Below are 17,158 nucleotides of genomic sequence, written 5' to 3' on the forward strand. Positions count from 1 at the left end.
CTGAATTAACCTAATTTATATTTGGAAGCCTATATCTGGTCAAGGTAAGCACACACCAGAAGTCTCTCTCATTCTCTTATCTATCTATGCAGGAATTTAAATGACCAGCACCAGTTTTGATGAGATGCTTAATTTTAAGCTGCTACAACTGGGTGACACGGTTGGGTTGATTAACATGGACCAGCTAAGTGGATGTTAGCCTGATGAAATTACACAACACAATGTTGCTTCTGCAAACAGCATGTGTTCAGGTGGGGCAGTTTTACTGCTAGAGTTTTGTAGAGATTTCCCAGAATTTTCAACTTGATGCTGAGGATTCAAATCCACCTATTATGAGATCCTGGAAGTGTCTATTCCTAAAGATCACTGTACAGTTGCAGGAATAAAATAATAAAAAAAACCCCAACACATTTCTTTCCTTTGGCATGGTTTCAAATAGGGTGACATCATTTTTTTTCAAACTACTTCTAATAGGGCTTTAATTCAGCAAATGGAGATTGCTAAGTAAGGTTCTTTTTCCAGCCAAAACGTCAGTCAGAACTGCATGCTCCACAGAGTACTGTACAAATTAACATTTTAACATTGCTATTGTAGTAATTATTCTGAGCATCTTTCTTGTATGACACTCACAAGAAAAGAAATGACTAGTAGCTGAGTTTCCAGACTAATTTTCTCCCCATATAAGTGTGCTCTGCTGACATCTTTCTTCTCTGGCTGTGGAGGGATTTTTTTGCTGCTCATACCCAGCTGGGAGCTCCCTGTCTTAGTTATTGAGCTGCCGCAATAGAGGGCAGGAAGGATCTAAACAGCCTTTATGTATGTGAACAGGTGGTTTGAATGTTCAGAGGATCTGATGAATAGACAAACATACGATTTCACTGCTAGGGGGATGATTTGATGGCAAACAAAAGGTCACATACCAGCAAAACTGTTAACTGGTGACATGAGGGTGGGCACTGCAGTTCTGCTCACTATTAATTTTCCTCCTACACCAAGGGGCAGATTGTGCTTCTGTTGCAGCTCTTCTTGCTGCACAGGATTGATGAGGTTTTTAGTTGATCTGCATGTGTGCAGTCACTAAACAGAGCATGCAGTGAATAGGGGTGGATTTCAGCACAGATCAGTTGCTGTATGTCTCCTGTTCCTCTCTATGATGCCATGTATAAACAGTCCATACACAAACCTGTGCCTGGCACAAGCACTCACACTTGCCTTGTCATCTGTGAATGATTCATTTACTGTCCAGAGTGCAGTGCCCTTGCATGCCTTTGTTGCTGCAGTGAAAATCAATCAGTGGCATGAAACCTGGCTTCCTGGTTTGGGGATTTTGGAGGGGGTTGGATTTTTTAAATTTTTTTTTCCCCAGAAACAGCTATCTTGTTTCTGGAGTTCTTCAAAGGAGCCTTACTTGTGTGTGGAAGAAACACACCATTAGTGTTTAATATGAATTCATACCTCTGCATAGAAATAAGTGCATTAGTGAAAGAAGGCAAAATACGGAATATATCTTTTGCTTGGGGATCAGGTGCAATTCTGGCATGATGTTTTCCTTTGGATAGCTAAGCACCTAGAGTGGGAAGTACACTTGAAGTGCACTTCAGCAAATAAAGAAGCCATTGTATTGCTAGTCTTTGCACAGACAAAATAGCTTATGATTCAAAAGCTTTTCTTTGCAACATTTTGTGCTGGTTATTCCTTTTGGTTTTCATTCATCTACACCAGATTTGCTTTTTATTCTTACTACTTAGAGGAAATTACAGTTCACCTAGCAGATACAGCAAATTCATAAAACTCTGCACTTGATAACTGGTCTCCATTGAATCTAGCTGGTAAAATGCTCAGAAATCAACTGTGCAGGTTGACGAACTGTATAATAAAGATATCTGAACTTTGGTAACACCAACAGCTATGTCACTATTATAAATGGTAAAAATCTTAAATTCCAGTTTTAAATTCCTGCCTGTTCAATATCAATGGTACTGCACATGGTAGTTAAGCACTGCCAGGCTGACAACCATCTTCCTCCCTTGGAAGAACCTAGATGCCATTGACTCCCAGCAACAGACTCTTGCAAATTAGAGTTTGAAAGGTCTTTGGGAACAGAAAGATAGAAGTATATGCTGAGAGGTTCTTTCAAAGGCACTGGAGAAGATCAGTGTCTCTGTCCTTTTGAAACATATTTTAGCAAAATATTAGTCCCTGTTGCAAAGGAATTACTTCTTCATTTTTTCTTCATTGTGTTAGAGGAAAGAGGTTTCAACACTTTTAGCTATTAGTTTGCAAATGGCTTTCAGAGATACAGAGGACTTAATTGGAAGATAGGTATGTCATAATTCATGATGTGAAAATAGATCTTTATTGTGTGACTTCTGTAACATGAAAGCAACTGTGTGTTAATAAGATGCAAAACTGCCTCATAACAAGTGCATCACTAATTTTCTTAGACAGTGATTATAATGTGTGAATTAGAGCTAATTAAAGTATGTCAGCAACATAATGTACAAAATGGCTGATTGCCAGTTGTGGGAACAGATTTAGTAGCTTCCTGCAAATTTTAATTTTTGATGAATATGTTTAGATTTCAAAACATGACCTCTGAGAAGAGGTATTTATTCTTTGTTTACATGTTAGTGCTGTTGCTGGTAACAGATTATGGTCTCGGTGTTTGTCATACATGAGAAATAATTTGCCATGCAATTATTTTGATACTTTCTTCTTAAAATATTGAACATTTTCACCATATGCAAGGGTAAATGTTTTACAGCTGTGAGCACAGCACAAAACTGAAATTCTGCAAAAAGGCATTTTGGGTTGTACATGCTATCTGTCCCAATAGTGATGATGTCCGCCTGGTGGCACCATCTGGAGCACTGTGTGCCTCCCAAGGACAAAACACACACTCTGCAGCTGCTGTGTTTGACTTGCTGAACTGGCAGCAGCGCCGAAGTGCTGCCCAGCTGCCTGAGGCATGTGGGTTTGTGGGGTAGAGGGTGGCGATGCTGCAAGGTGGCTCTTGGGGGCAAGAGAGATATCCTTATGGCCCATGACAGGCTTTAACAAGAATATTGCTGACTGAGTGTCTACTTGCTCTAGGTAATGCCTCAACTAAAAATTCAGCAATACCTAGTTCCTATGCAGCACTTTTTATTGAGACACCTTTCATGGAAGAGAGTGTAGTATCACTGTCTTCCACTGAACAGAAATTACAATTGAGCAATGAAGAGATTTCCACCAAAGCTAAACGCTCTATTTGAAATCAACACCTCTCTCTAGGACACAACTGTGTGTCAGAAGGATGAAGGGTCCCAGAACATTGGCTCCACAGCTTCAGTGATGTCCCAGCAGGAGAGTGGTTCTGCATTCAACAGAGTGGTTAAGGTTGTGAAAAAGCTTTTTAAACAAGTTAAATACAAAGTTCTAGATGTCTGTCCAACTCTGTCTGCTTTTAGATAATTGCAAGTAGCTTGCTGGGTTGGTTTTTTTAGCCAGTACAGCCACTCCTAAAAAGTAACAAGTATTTTATTTTTCAAAAGATCTGTTTCCCCAAATTTGTCAAGTTCCTGAATTAACATATATTACTAAAACAGGTAGAAGTGCAGAGGTGAAAAAACCCACTGTCTGATAAAAACTCTGCTTTGACAGTCTCCTTGAAAATGGCAGTAATAGCAATGTCGAGCAGCTGCTATTGTGTTTAGCTGTGGAATGGGACTGTTGAACTGAGATACTGTCTGATGCTGCCATTTTACTGAAGAATCACTTAATAGTTTAAAACAAAAGGTCTTTCATATGCTCTCACAACTGGATCAGAAATGGGCTGTCTTGAGAAAGTTCTTGCACATGCCTTGAAATAATAAGTATTCAGGATGGCGTAGAACTAGAGAGTGGAGGGGAAAGAGATATTAAGGCAGTTTGGTCTGTGATATTCCTGCTTGAGTAACAAGGGCAATCTCTATCCAGAAGAAAAGGGTGACACAGAATTCAGTAGGAAATTCAAAGGAAACATGAATTCAAAGGAAACAAGAATTTGTCAGCTTATATAGTATTGTCAGCTTTACCAGTATCCCCAGCTGTTGGGTTGTTGCAGGTAACAATATTTTTGCTTCCAAATTGAGGAAGTGTCATGTTAAAGCCAAAACACAATAAGGCTAGGTGGACTGCTTTCGTTGCCATGATATTCACAGAAAATGGCACTTCTTTGCGTGCATTCAAGACTGAAAACATGCCTTGAATGCTTTGAAAGGCCATTAAAATACACTTACTAATTGATATGTTTTAATGTGTCAAAGTGAACTTCTAAACAGAGGGAATGAAAACCACTGAAATAAGTTGAGGATGAGTATAGTATCCAGTTACATGTTACAAAATTACTTTAAAACGTTGTGTTTATGTAGTGTTAGTATGAAACAGCTAAAATAATTATTGTTTTTAAAGTTATGAGCATATCCAGTATAAACTGAATGTATCCTGAGTCTTGACAAAGTGCAGATCAGCTGACTGTTCATTCAGATAATCAATAGTAGTGCCTGTGCTTTTTCACTGACTTCTTAATGCTACATGGTAAACACTAACAGCTAGATCTGCTGAAATCTGAATTGGCTTAATGGGTCATTAGAGCTATACTGACAAATACCAACTGGGAATCTGGTGTGGATTGTAGGCTGGAAATTTAGGAAATGGAATACTGCTGTCTTATAACTTGTTTCATTCCTTACAGTTTTCTGTAGTATATGATTGCTATATTGAATTAAGTGGGGATACTGTTAGCAACAAATAATGCAAGAACAAGATTGGAATTGGATCTCTTGGAACAGCGTTTTTGACATGCCACAAAATTGATTGATCATGTAGAACTTAAAATTGCTTGTTGGTAGAAGAGACAAATAAAAGGCAGGCATTGATAGTTTGATTCCTCTCTATTCAGTGTGTCTTTACTTGGTGCTAGTCTGTTTGCAAAATTAAATTATTGGTCTCTTTATGTTCCTGGACCAGAGAGGATGTACACCAGGTGATATAGCTGATAGACATACTTCACAATCCTACACTCTTCCAACAGCAGGCCCTATATTAGTGTGGTTTCTTGGTTTTTTTCCCTAATTTGACCTACCAGCCGAAACAGCATCCATTTGAGTCCTGCTGCTTGCCTGTTGGTTGAGATTGAGACATTTATTTAGGTCTCTGCTGTTTTGCTGTGTTTCTTTTCCTGTTCTTTTGTGATATCACGTAGTCTTCAAGGTCAAAAATGAAACTAGTCCCTTATATGGATAGGAAGGTTATTTAGAGTTACAATTAAAAGCACAGGAACTTTGAAAGGGATATAATTAAACCTCATATTTAGGGCTTAACCTTAATCAGTTTGTGAACATTTGAGGAAGAAGGGATGACAGATTATCCCATACCTCTGTCTCATCATGGACCATCAGATGAAGACAGGCACTGAGCTTGCTAGCACCCAGAGATGCTAACAGATGCACCCATGCTGCTCACAGCCAACATCGTACAAATGTCACAGATGTCTTGAATTGCTACGTGTAAAGTGTTTGGAGGAGTTTTTTTCCCTTGCTCTGCAGTCAGTTGTAGAAGACAAATACTGATTATGAGAAGGAGACAGTTAAGCTTCCAAGAAAGGTGGTCTTTTTTTTTCCTCCTGTAGCCCTTTCCCAGAAAGTCATATTGTAAAACATTGGCTGTACATCATAAAGCAGAGCTATGCTGTATTTGCAGACCTCTGGGCTTGAAAAGGCCAGTAGTACCTTGGTGTGGTATCTTAGTGAAACAGTTATATTTATGGCTAGCTGAATGACAGTGTGTGCTTCTTCCTGATAACGCTGTTGTGGTTGCCCATTCTCTTGCACTCTGTTTAGTTACAAACTGACTCCCTATGCTGGGCAGGCATGTTATTTGTATGTGCATAGCTAGTGCCTTCCTAATGCTTAGGATTCAAGTGCTTAGGGCTGGTTTTCTGGATGTTTGCAGGAAAAATGTGCTTTGGAAAAGGTGATGTTGTGTTTTCCATTCACATCTTGAGGGAAAACAATTATTTCCCTCTAGTGAACATGAAGTCAAGCATTACAGTATCTTTGCATATAGTTAAGGAGACCTTGCATGAGAAAGACTTCTAGAGCACCTGGTCTCAGGAGATAAGTCTTGCATTCAGTGCAGTGGCTAAGGGAGTCATTATGTTTGTAGCAGTTTGTCAAATGTGCCAGGCAGTACATAGAAGCAGAATAATGTCTGGTGTGAAGATCTGATGCAACCAAAGTATAAAGAATGGTGCAGAACAAGGGGAATGGTCAAAATATAACATCTTACATCCTTCCTTCTTCTTCCTCTTCCTTTGCAGTATTTTACATCCTTCTGATATCTCACAGATTTGGTGTAGTCAGTCAGCTGATTTTATATGGACAGCTTATTAAAAATGGTCTTTTAAGAGGGTTTATGTGTGAAAGCATTTGCAAACTGACTCAGAAAAGGCAATAATGTTTCTCCCACTTGCTTTCCGAGCTTTCTCCAAAAAAGCATCAGATTAGCTGCTCAGATTTGTCCCTACTTTTCAAGCTCAGTGACTGAGAAAATGAAAAAGAATCTAGCCTAGTTTTCTTGCATGGTAATAGTCAGTCAGATGCTCTGTCAGTGTCATGCCTAGGACAGACCGTCATGGAGTGCTGGTAAACCAGCTGTCAGTGCACTCATTATAGTGTGGGAGAAGTCCTTATTCTCTGTGTTGCAGGTGTCCTTTCAAGAGAATTTGATGCTTATACAAACAATTGGAAAACCTTGCCTTTAAAGTTCTTGTGAAGATCCATCTCAGATTGCAGTGGCTTTCTTGCAGAGATCTTCTAGTGTAAGAAAACCTATTTTAAGGCATCAATCTTCCACTGGCTTTGCAATGCAATTTCATTTTATCCAGCCACGCTTCCTGGTTTTCTTTTTTTGAACTTAAAATAATAGGTAAAGATGCAGAAACTACATAGGCTGTGCAAGTAATTTTGTAAAGTGCAAGATCACTAGAACTGTTCAGTAGTGATTCTTAGATTTAATAGAAAATATTGCAGTGTTTTGTTGTTTGTCAGGCTTGTTTTTAATAAAAAAGGAGAGCAAGGACACAATGGAATGAGAACTGTACTGAGGCTAATACATGGGTCAATACAGCCATGAATTAGGGAAGGGTTATATTGTATATGCCATAGAAAATATGTACATCAAAGAAGAGAGAAGAGGCAAGAGATGAAGAAATGCAAAATAAAGTATCCAAAATATTCTGTGTTGCTGAAAAGATGCAAAAACTGTGAACACTGAATTACTTCTGGCTATTCATAATAAATAATTATTTGTTTCTCGGTGCATGGAGAGGAAGAGATATGAACAGATCAACAGTCTATTCTCTTTTTATAACCTTTCTCAGTCCATACTGCCATTCAAGGCTGTGCTGTCAATGGTCATGTTAGGGTTATGAACAGGAAGGGTTATGAATAATCGGAAGGCAGTCACAGTTGGGAGTTGCCATTTTGCATGCCTAGTGGAGCTGCCCAGGGTCATCTCAGCTTCTGGGTAGTCCCAAAGCGACTGGCTCACAATTCAAGTGTTGCTGGTTGCCTCAAGAAGTGTCTTGGATTCTGATTACATACTTGGCGAAACCAAGCTGGTGCTGGAATAAAATTAGCCTCAAACTATTCCTAGCACATTAATTTTAAGCTTAGAACTAGATATACCTATTGCTATTTTTTTACTTCCTGAAATGTTAACATTCCTGTATGCTTATCCCTGAATTAAGCAGAAAAATAGCTACTACAGTACTTCTGAAACTAGTGTTTAACTAAAATGTCAGACCTGATAGAGATCTCTGATAGATCTGAACCAAGCAATGAGCTTGCAGAGCAAACCCAAAAAATAGCATTATTAGATCTGTTTGCTCTGTTCCCCCAAAATGCAAAAACTAGAAAGAATTGTCATTTCTGAAATGCTACTGATATGCGATAGCTACAGCTCTGCTTGAAGTATGTTATTTCTAAGTGATTAGAGAGCTAAATTGTCTTTAAATTATAGTTGTCTGTAAAATACAAGGTTGTATATAAATGATATAGATATATACTATTTGGTCTTCATATATGCAGTCAAATTCATAAATGAACAGGCTGTGGCAGTCTGCCTGTGATAGCACTTGACTTGCCTTGTGCAAGCCATAGTCTTGTGTCCTGTTTGCTGTTGAAGCTGAAACTTCTGATTGTCTTAAGCCATACGTTTTAGGTGCTTGGGCAATCCTGATGTAAAGATTATTTTTAAAAATTGGTAGTTACTCCTGCTGTCTCAGAAAGAAGCGCTGATTTACTAATATTTGTTAGTTTGACTTGAATCACAGAATCACAGAATAACCAGGTTGGAAGAGACCCACCGGATCATCGAGTCCAACCGTTCCTATCAAACACTAAACCATATCCCTCAGCACCTCATCCACCCGTGCCTTAAACACCTCCAGGGAAGGTGACTCAACCACCTCCCTGGGCAGCCTGTTCCAGTGCCCAATGACCCTTTCTGTAAAGAATTTTTTCCTAACATCCAGCCTAAACCTCCCCTGGCGGAGCTTGAGGCCATTCCCTCTTGTCCTGTCCCCTGTCACTTGGGAGAAGAGGCCAGCACCCTCCTCTCCACAACCTCCTTTCAGGTAGTTGTACAGAGCAATGAGGTCACCCCTCAGCCTCCTCTTCTCCAGGCTAAACAACCCCAGCTCTCTCAGCCGTTCCTCATAAGGCCTGTTCTCCAGCCCCTTCACCAGCTTTGTTGCTCTTCTCTGGACTCGCTCCAGAGCCTCAACATCCTTCTTGTGGTGAGGGGCCCAGAACTGAACACAGGATTTGAGCAGCGGTCTCACCAGTGCCGAGTACAGAGGAAGAATAACCTCCCTGGACCTGCTGGTCATGCTGTTTCTGATACAAGCCCAGATGCCATTGGCCTTCTTGGCCACCTGGGCACACTGCTGGCTCATATTCAGTCAGTTGTCAACCAACACCCCCAGGTCCCTCTCCTCCAGGCAGCTTTCTAGACAGACTTCTCCTAGTCTGTAGCACTGCATAGGGTTGTTGTGCCCCAAGTGCAGGACCCGGCATTTGGCCTTGTTAAACCTTATGCCATTGGTCTCAGCCCAGCGGTCCAGCCTGTTCAGATCCCTTTGCAGAGCCTCCCTACCCTCCAGCAGATCGACACTTCCACCCAGCTAAGTGTCATCTGCAAACTTGCTAAGGGTGCACTCGATGCCTTCATCCAGGTCATTGATAAGGACATTGAACAGGGCTGGACCCAGCACTGAGCCCTGGGGAACCCCACTTGTCACTGGCCTCCAGCTGGATTTTGCACCATTTCCCACCACTCTCTGGGCCCGGCCATCCAACCAGTTTTCCACCCAGGAGAGTGTGCGCCTGTCCAGGCCAGAGGTTGACAGCTTCTCAAGCGGAATGCTGTGAGAAACTGTGTCAAAGGCTTTACTGAGGTCCAGGAAGATACATCCACAGCCTTCCCCTCATCCAGCAGCCGAGTCACTTTGTCATAGAAGGCGATCAGGTTAGTCTGGCAAGACCTGCCTTTCATGAACCCGTGTTGACTGGGCCTGATCACCCAGTTCTCTTGCATGTGCTTCATGATAGCACTCAAGATGACCTGTTCCATGACTTTCCCTGGCACTGAGGTCAGACTGACAGGCCTGTAGTTTCCTGGATCCTCCCTGCGACCCTTCTTGTAGATGGGCACAACATCAGCCAGCCTCCAGTCCAGTGGGACTTCCCCAGTCTTCCAGGACTGTTGGAAGATGATGGAAAGGGGTTTGGCCAGCACATCCACCAGCTCCTTCAGTACCTTAGGGTGAATCCCATCCGGCCCCTTAGACTTGTAGGTGTCTAGTTGGGCTAGCAAGGCTCTGACCACCTCCTCTTGGATCACGGGAGCCTCACTATGCTCCTCTAGCTCCTGGGTTTGTACACAGACAGAACGACCCTCCTTACAACTAAAGACTGAGGCAAAGAAGGCATTAAGTACCTCAGCCTTTTCCTCATCCCCTGTCACTGTTGTTCCTTCTGTGTCCAATAGGGACTGTATGGTCTCCCTAGTCCTCCTTTTATTATTTATATATTTGTAGAAAGATTTTTTGTTATCTTTCACAGACTTGGCCAATCCAATTTCTAGCTGAGCCTTAGCCCTTCTGATTTTTCCTTACACAATCTCACTTCCCTCTTGTAGTCCACCCAAGAGGCCTGTCCGCTCTTCCAGAGGCCATAAACATTTCTCTTCTTCTTGATATCATTCAAGATCTCTCTATTCAACCAAGCTGGCTTTCTCCCCTGCCGGCTTTTTTTCCGGAACATGGGGATGGCTTTCTCCTGAGCTGCTAGGACCACCCTTTTGAAGAGCTCCCAGCCCTCCTGGGCTCCCTTGCCCTTGAGTACTGTCTCCCATGAGACTTTGCCAACCAGTCTTCTGAAAAGATCAAAGTCTGCCCTCTGGAAATTTAATGCTACCGTCTTGCTAACTACCCTCTTCACTTCACCTAGAACAGAAAACCCTATAATCTCATGGTTGCTTAGTCCTAGGCGTCCACCTACTGCCACATCCCCTACAAGGCCTTCTCTGTTCACAAACAGCAGGTCCAGGAGGGCACCCTCCCTTGTGGGTTCATTCACCAACTGTGCAAGGAAGTTGTCTTCCACGCACTCCAGGAACCTCCTAGACTGCTTCCTTTCTGCTCTGTTGTACTCCCAGCAGATATCAGGCAGATTGAAGTCTCCCACAAGAATGAGAGGCATCGATCTAGAGATTAATCCCAGCTGTTTATAGAAGAGCTCATCAGCTGCTTCTCCTTGGCTGGGTGGTCTGTAACAGACTCCCATCACAAAATCTACCTTCTGGTGGGCTCCTCTGATTTTGACCCACAGGCACTCAACCTCCTGATTGCCACAAAACGTTGATCATATTTGGAAAAAATAGTGGGAAAGGCATACCAACTGATTCTCTGTCCTCAACATGATAATTTCTAGTTCTGCATCTGTAATGCAAACATGTTCCTCTTGCTGTTTACATTCAGACACCTGCAGGAAATCTGGTGACCTGCCTCATGCTCAGCAGAGCAGTTGGATATGGCTCTTGGGGCCATGGAGGTGGGGGGAAATTGTGAGCTACTGCCCAGAGCTTGCCCAGCTGCCACTGTGGTGTTGGGCAAGGGCTCCACTGAGTGATTAAATGTGAAAATTGTCAAGCTCTGCTCTGTGCTATGGCCTGATCTTGCAGCCCTTTTTCAGGTTTCCAGTGGTGTTTACTTTACATTTGTATGAGGGAACACTGGCTTGTTTAGAACCTACATTTGATGAAACTGATAATTTGCGTAATGGTGATTTTTTGGAGTACAGTAATCTGGTGACCTTGAAAAGCCCCCACTATCTGTGTACTGCTCCACCATCCTGCCTGTGTCTGCAAGGAAACCTGTCTGTTGGTGGTTTGACTGGGAAGAGGTGGGAGGCTATCTGCACTTAGCAGTGTATCAGAAAACATTATAGCACTTCCTCCTACACAAATAGTTACAGGACAGTGAGGCAGTTACCAAGTGAGAGGAGAAACATGCTCTCAGGAGGGCGGTATGCGTTAATTTTCTGTTAAATAATAGCTTTTTTAGTAGAATTGGCCTTGTAATGTCCATAGTTGTGAACATGCTTATGCTATTTGGAGAGCCAGAAATACAATTTCAGCTTGTTTTTTCTTATTTCCTTACTTTTCAGCAGAGCATGGAGAATTTGAAATGTGGAATCAACTGATTTAGTATTCTAAGAGCAACAGGAGCTGGTCTTTGCCTTTGCAGGAGAGATCTGGAAAAGGGTGGATGTGGATACTTTTATATACACTAAATAGGTTAGAATGATTTGAATAATGAGTAATGTAATTTAGCCAAGCTTTCCTGTCGTACTGTGACAACTGTACGTTATCTTAGGCCTTAAAGCCAAGGAGATCCTCCTCATCTTCTACACTGTTGGATTTTAGAAGTGAGTTCCTTATAGGAAAGAAGCAATGCTTAGATGAAGTCCTGATCTTGGTTCATTCTAGTGACCAGAAACACTTCCCCAGATCAAGCTGTCTCTTAAGAAACAACTTAAAGTGATAACATCTTCAGCCTGAGTCAAGAGCAGTTCATCATACTATGGAGAGTACTGGCAATGTCAATAGTCAAAAGCTCCCCTTGGAGATGATTGTACTGATGTTCAGAAGCACAAAACAAAATGATCCTCAGGAGTATTTCATGTATGATAAGGAGATTCCAGAGGAACAAGAGTAAGTAGTTGCTTAAAATCCATTCTTGTGTGCAAAGATTAGTTTACAAGTCTGAAAGTTGGTCACTAGATACGGGATGCCGTCTTCAGACTGAGGGACTACCAGTTCTTCCTAGTGAAGAAGCTGATTTATACAGGGGTTTTTTGATCAGTCTTCAATGACGTCTAGGAATTTGCACAAACATCTTACTTCTCTATGGATTCAGGAGAAGGTGGATTTGGGCCAGATGACCTCCAATAGTCTCTTCCAAACTCGACTGTTCTGTGATTCTCTGAAGTTCTGTGTTCTGTATTACATTGATCAGAACAGTTACTTTGTGCTGGGTTTTGACTGTTCTGTACTTGGTCATATATGCAGCTCTAGATTGGGTCCATTCATCCAGTAGCTGGTGCACCTGTTATATTTGTGCTGTGACATTCAGTGTGGATTAAGGTGCTCCAGCTGAGATGTTTTGGCTGAGGAGTGCAGAGGTCCACTTATGGCATAAGCAATATTAGAAACCATGTCTGGCAGAGGTTGGCAAAACATGACTTGGAAGTGGGTTTTAATACGAAGTAGTTAAAATGTTAATACAAAATATGTTAAAATGTTTGCATAGAAATTACTGTGCACTTATCTGGTTTCTCAGATTGTCCCTTTGACACACATCTATGCTTGCAATAACAGCCCTGATAAGGAAAGACAATGCAAACTTCTGATGCCTTGTGGCTAGGCACAGGACCAAGGTCCGACATATTTATGTGCATTTCTGATAGCTGGTCCAGAACTCAGCTGGTGGCAGAGTGAAAATGCATCTTCATCTCCTGCAGGAGGAAGGTGAGGGTTGAAGGTGGGGCTACCAGTTCCAGGAAGTTAGGGGGCAGGAAGAAAGAAAACATTTCCTTTCCTTTTCCCTCCTCATCACTGAGATGTATCAAGGCAGAAGGGGGTGCAAGCTGAGGAGAAGAATTTGTTGGAGGCAATAGAACTGGCACAGAGAACGTGGGCAGACTGGGGAATGGATTTCTGATGGGGAACTTGTGATTCTGCGGTATTTCCAGCAGCATCTAAATTATTGCAAGGTTAATAGTAATGTAACAAATGTTGCTTTTGCAGCTTCACGCTGTCACTCCTGTCTGCTTACATTCTCAGACACAACCAGAATACATTTTCTCTGTTGTCTCTCCTTGCCTCTTTTCCCTTCAATTTAGCCTGGTGTTAATGTAACTCCAAAGCAATTTAGAATTCTATTATTCTGAAAGAAGCTAAAGCAAAACGAGGCTCTTTCCTGCAGACATTCATGCACATAATTAAAATAATTCAGACAGTTAAGTGTGCCTAGAATTGGCCTCTGAATTTGTACTTTATTGGTAATCTCCCATTGAAAACCAAGGTTAATTCATATCTATAGTTACAGTTTGAAAGCATTAAGATGCTTACTTAACAGGTTAAAACTGCTGGCTTTGAAAGATTTAACTGTGGGTTTGAAGTTGTTTGTGCTGCTTGACTTGGAAAAAGTTTGATTTAAGAAGTGGAATGATCTGTGCTCATCTTCACAAACATTTCAAGTTTGTTTAATGGGCTTATCTTAAAAATGTCTTTTGGTTTATGTCCTTTTTTTTCAATAGACTCTTCAGAGCTTTATATACAAGAAGTGAAATAGCTCTTCTGTTTTCACTGCTTGAGAGGGGGTGTTTCAGGTTGATTTGAGTTATGTACGTGCTAGCTCACCAGCTACAGAGTGCAGGCTTATAAAATATTTTTCTTACTTTCTAATCAGACAGTTCATTTGGATAAAACCCAGATATTCTTATATATTAGAAAGTATTCCTCTCACGTAAAGAAAAGTCTGACTTCTTATTTTTAATGAAAATACTGATTTCCATGCTGAGTCCAAGTTACAAGAATGTGTGGTTTGTTGGCGGACTAGGGTTCTGGGAAGGGCACCCTGTAGTCTGACTCCGCTGGGGAGGCTTCTGGAGCCTTGAGAAAGTCAGAAGGTAGGCATAATCTTGTTGGTGCTGCAGGCAGCCTTGCCTGAAAAGCTGGGCTAATTTATGGGCAGTGTGGGAACTTCTCCTGGGTAGGGAGTTGCAGAAATCCTGTGTGACTCTTGGAGGCTGAGGTGGGGGAACAAGGCTGTGTAGGAGCTTCCTTGCCACGTACCTGCACCCTTTGCTAACTGCTGTGGTTTGGCTGGTTGTGACCATGGGGTTTGGATGGGTGAGACCTGAGAGGTGGCTAGCTCAGTCTCTACAGGCTTCTTAGTTAAGTCACATGACAAAAAAAATTGAGATGGTTGCAGGGAGAAATCTCCCTGATGTCTCAGCAAAGGGATGGTTTTTGGACACAGCACTACAATGCTGTTCCTCCTCACCAGATCTAAGTTGGCTTGCATGTGCCTGTCTGTGCATTTTTCACTGGCTTAGCCAGGAACAGCATTGTAGTGCTTGGAGAACCAAGCTGTTTCTCCTAGGGTTCTGAGAAAATTTGAGTCTAGAAAGACATTTCATGGATAGCAGAATGTTGTCTGTACACACTGCAACATGACGATGTGGTCAAATACATAGCCAGTGGGCCTGTATATGTACAAGAATGAGTCTTACGTGTTACCCAGGTTCTGACTCTTGTTCATTCATCTGCCGATCTGCCCATTTCTTTTGATCCTGGCATGCTGAGTGTATATAGGTGGCTAAGCACGGGTGTCAGGGAGAAGTGAGGCAGTTACCTGTGGGGAAGCTGAGTCACTGCTCAATCTATAATCTCTCTTTTCCCAAGTGTTTTTGTTTTAGTCTTATGGGTAATGTTTTATCAAACAAAGCTTGTGTCAACCAGTCAGTTTAAATGCTAAAAGTAACTAGACTAGGAAGTCTGAATTGCATTGCTCCTGGTAAAAACTCCTGAAGAATCTCCTGAAGAATGCTGTGGCTTTGGTAAAGGGAACAGTGCTCAGCCATCTTAAAAAGAAGGTAAGCACAATATTGAGGTGTGCCAGTTCTAGTGGTCAAGACTAGGCTTTGCTATTCCTAGAAATAGCAGTGTAACAAGGTAAAGATTCATAGGGATTTTTTTTGTTTGTTTTATGATCTTTAAAGCCAAATGAGACAGTGCAAACAGACCAAGTGAGATTGGGAGGACATCTGCATTGGTTTCGTGTGACAGAAGTCATAGAATTAGTCCTTGCTGTTCTCCATAACATCCAAGAAAGTTGTGATCCAGTGTCAGTCACTGCATAGTCCTTATTGACAAGGGTGTTTTCGAAATAGAAAGACTGTACATCATGTGACATTTCTGCAATAGTCACCAAGGTATGTCATATAAATGTAGGAAGACAACAGCCGATAAAGCTTTTAGTGACACCCAAAGGGCAGTAAAAGAGTCCACTTCCAACAGCTGTTGGAAAATTCCCACTGTAGAGACAAGAAGGAGCGTGGGGTCTGTGGGAGAAAAGAAGAATAAAAAAACATGCCAAAACCTGATTTGCTTCAGTGTGTCTGTGGGATTCCTGTGACTTGTGGATCTTCAGGGTGTGATTGCTGCTGTCAGGAGCATGTTGGGCAGTGCAGATCGATTCAGTACCTCTATTTTAGGTGCTGATTACCAAGCCGTTGTTCAGGGGGCTGGCCAGAGCTAACAGTCAGGCTGAGTGAAATTCAGCCACGGTTGCCTGCTTTATGAATGATATATTAAAACTTAGACTCCAAAAATAGTAGCTTTGTGCTTCTTGTTAAATGTCTGTGGGACTAAAGAAACAATTCTGAACTGAAATGCACTCTCCCTGAGGGACTTTTTTCAGCACTGAGCCCAATTATTTTTTAAATGGGGGGTTTAGCCCTCCAGGGAAGCCATAAATATGTCCATAGCTGAGCTGTAGTGGAGTTATATATTCCAAATTGTCCTGTTAAGAGAATTCAGTAAAGAAAACAGGAGACTGATCTCCTTAGCAAAAGCACTAGCATCTGTTTTCTTGCATTCTAAGTGGTACTGCACATTTTATTCTCGAATATCTAGATAGTGTTTGGCTATATCTAAGTTCATGAAAATTTAATAGCTCTGTGATGGAAACTGGCCACTTTTGGGTTTTGTATCACAGCTGGTGCAGACATTTTCAATGTCCCTTGATAATTATTTCTAAGGTTGAGAGACAAGAAACTAATCTTTTGTTTCTTGGAGGAGGGAAGAATAAGCAGACAGAATAATTCACATTGGAAAGGAGCTCCAGAAGTCATCTGATCCCTTCCCTGCTCAAAGCAGAACTACATATTAAATGAGGTTGTTGAGCCAAACGTTGAGAATCAGGGGTACAGAGTACAGCCCTGCTGGGCTCCCACACCAGGGTTTAACTGGTCCTATGGGGGATTTTTTCCTAATGTCCAAATGAACAAGTCTTGTTCTACAGAGCTGCTTTCTGCCAGTTGGTCCCCAGCTGTGTATTGTCTGTCCTAGGTCCATCTTGCCTTTGAACTTCTCAAGGTGCTAATCATCTGGCTTCTCTGCTGTGCTGAAGTACCTCTGACTGCCAGATTGCCCCTCCAAGGCATTAACCTCTTCCCCCAACTTAGTTTCACCTGCAGACTTGCTGAGGGTGCTCCCCATCATGTGATCTGTTATTGATGAAGGTGTTAGACAGAATTGCTTGTAATCAGCTGTGAATTAAGACTTTGACTCTTCAGCCACAACCTTTTGAGAGTGGTGGTCCAGCAAGCTTTTAACATACCTTATGAAGCACTTGTGTCCTGATTCTGGGTAGGAAAGAGTTAATTTCATGGGTTTGGTGGGGAAAGCATTAATGTTCACAAGAATCTGGGAAGGAACACAGCTGGGGCAGCTGACTTGAACTGGCCAATGGCGTATTCGATGCCATAATATCATGCTCAGT

At 41.9% G+C, this 17,158-nt stretch overlaps 1 protein-coding gene across 1 annotated transcript in view; it reads left to right on the forward strand.

Annotated features, from left to right (window-relative positions):
- Nucleotides 1–17,158, forward strand: part of PLCXD3 (phosphatidylinositol specific phospholipase C X domain containing 3) — a 93,147-nt gene that overhangs the window by 38,171 nt on the left and 37,818 nt on the right. The window lies entirely within an intron of this gene.

Source organism: Phaenicophaeus curvirostris, chromosome Z (genome assembly GCF_032191515.1).
Source record: "Phaenicophaeus curvirostris isolate KB17595 chromosome Z, BPBGC_Pcur_1.0, whole genome shotgun sequence".
Classification (NCBI taxonomy): domain Eukaryota; kingdom Metazoa; phylum Chordata; class Aves; order Cuculiformes; family Cuculidae; genus Phaenicophaeus; species Phaenicophaeus curvirostris.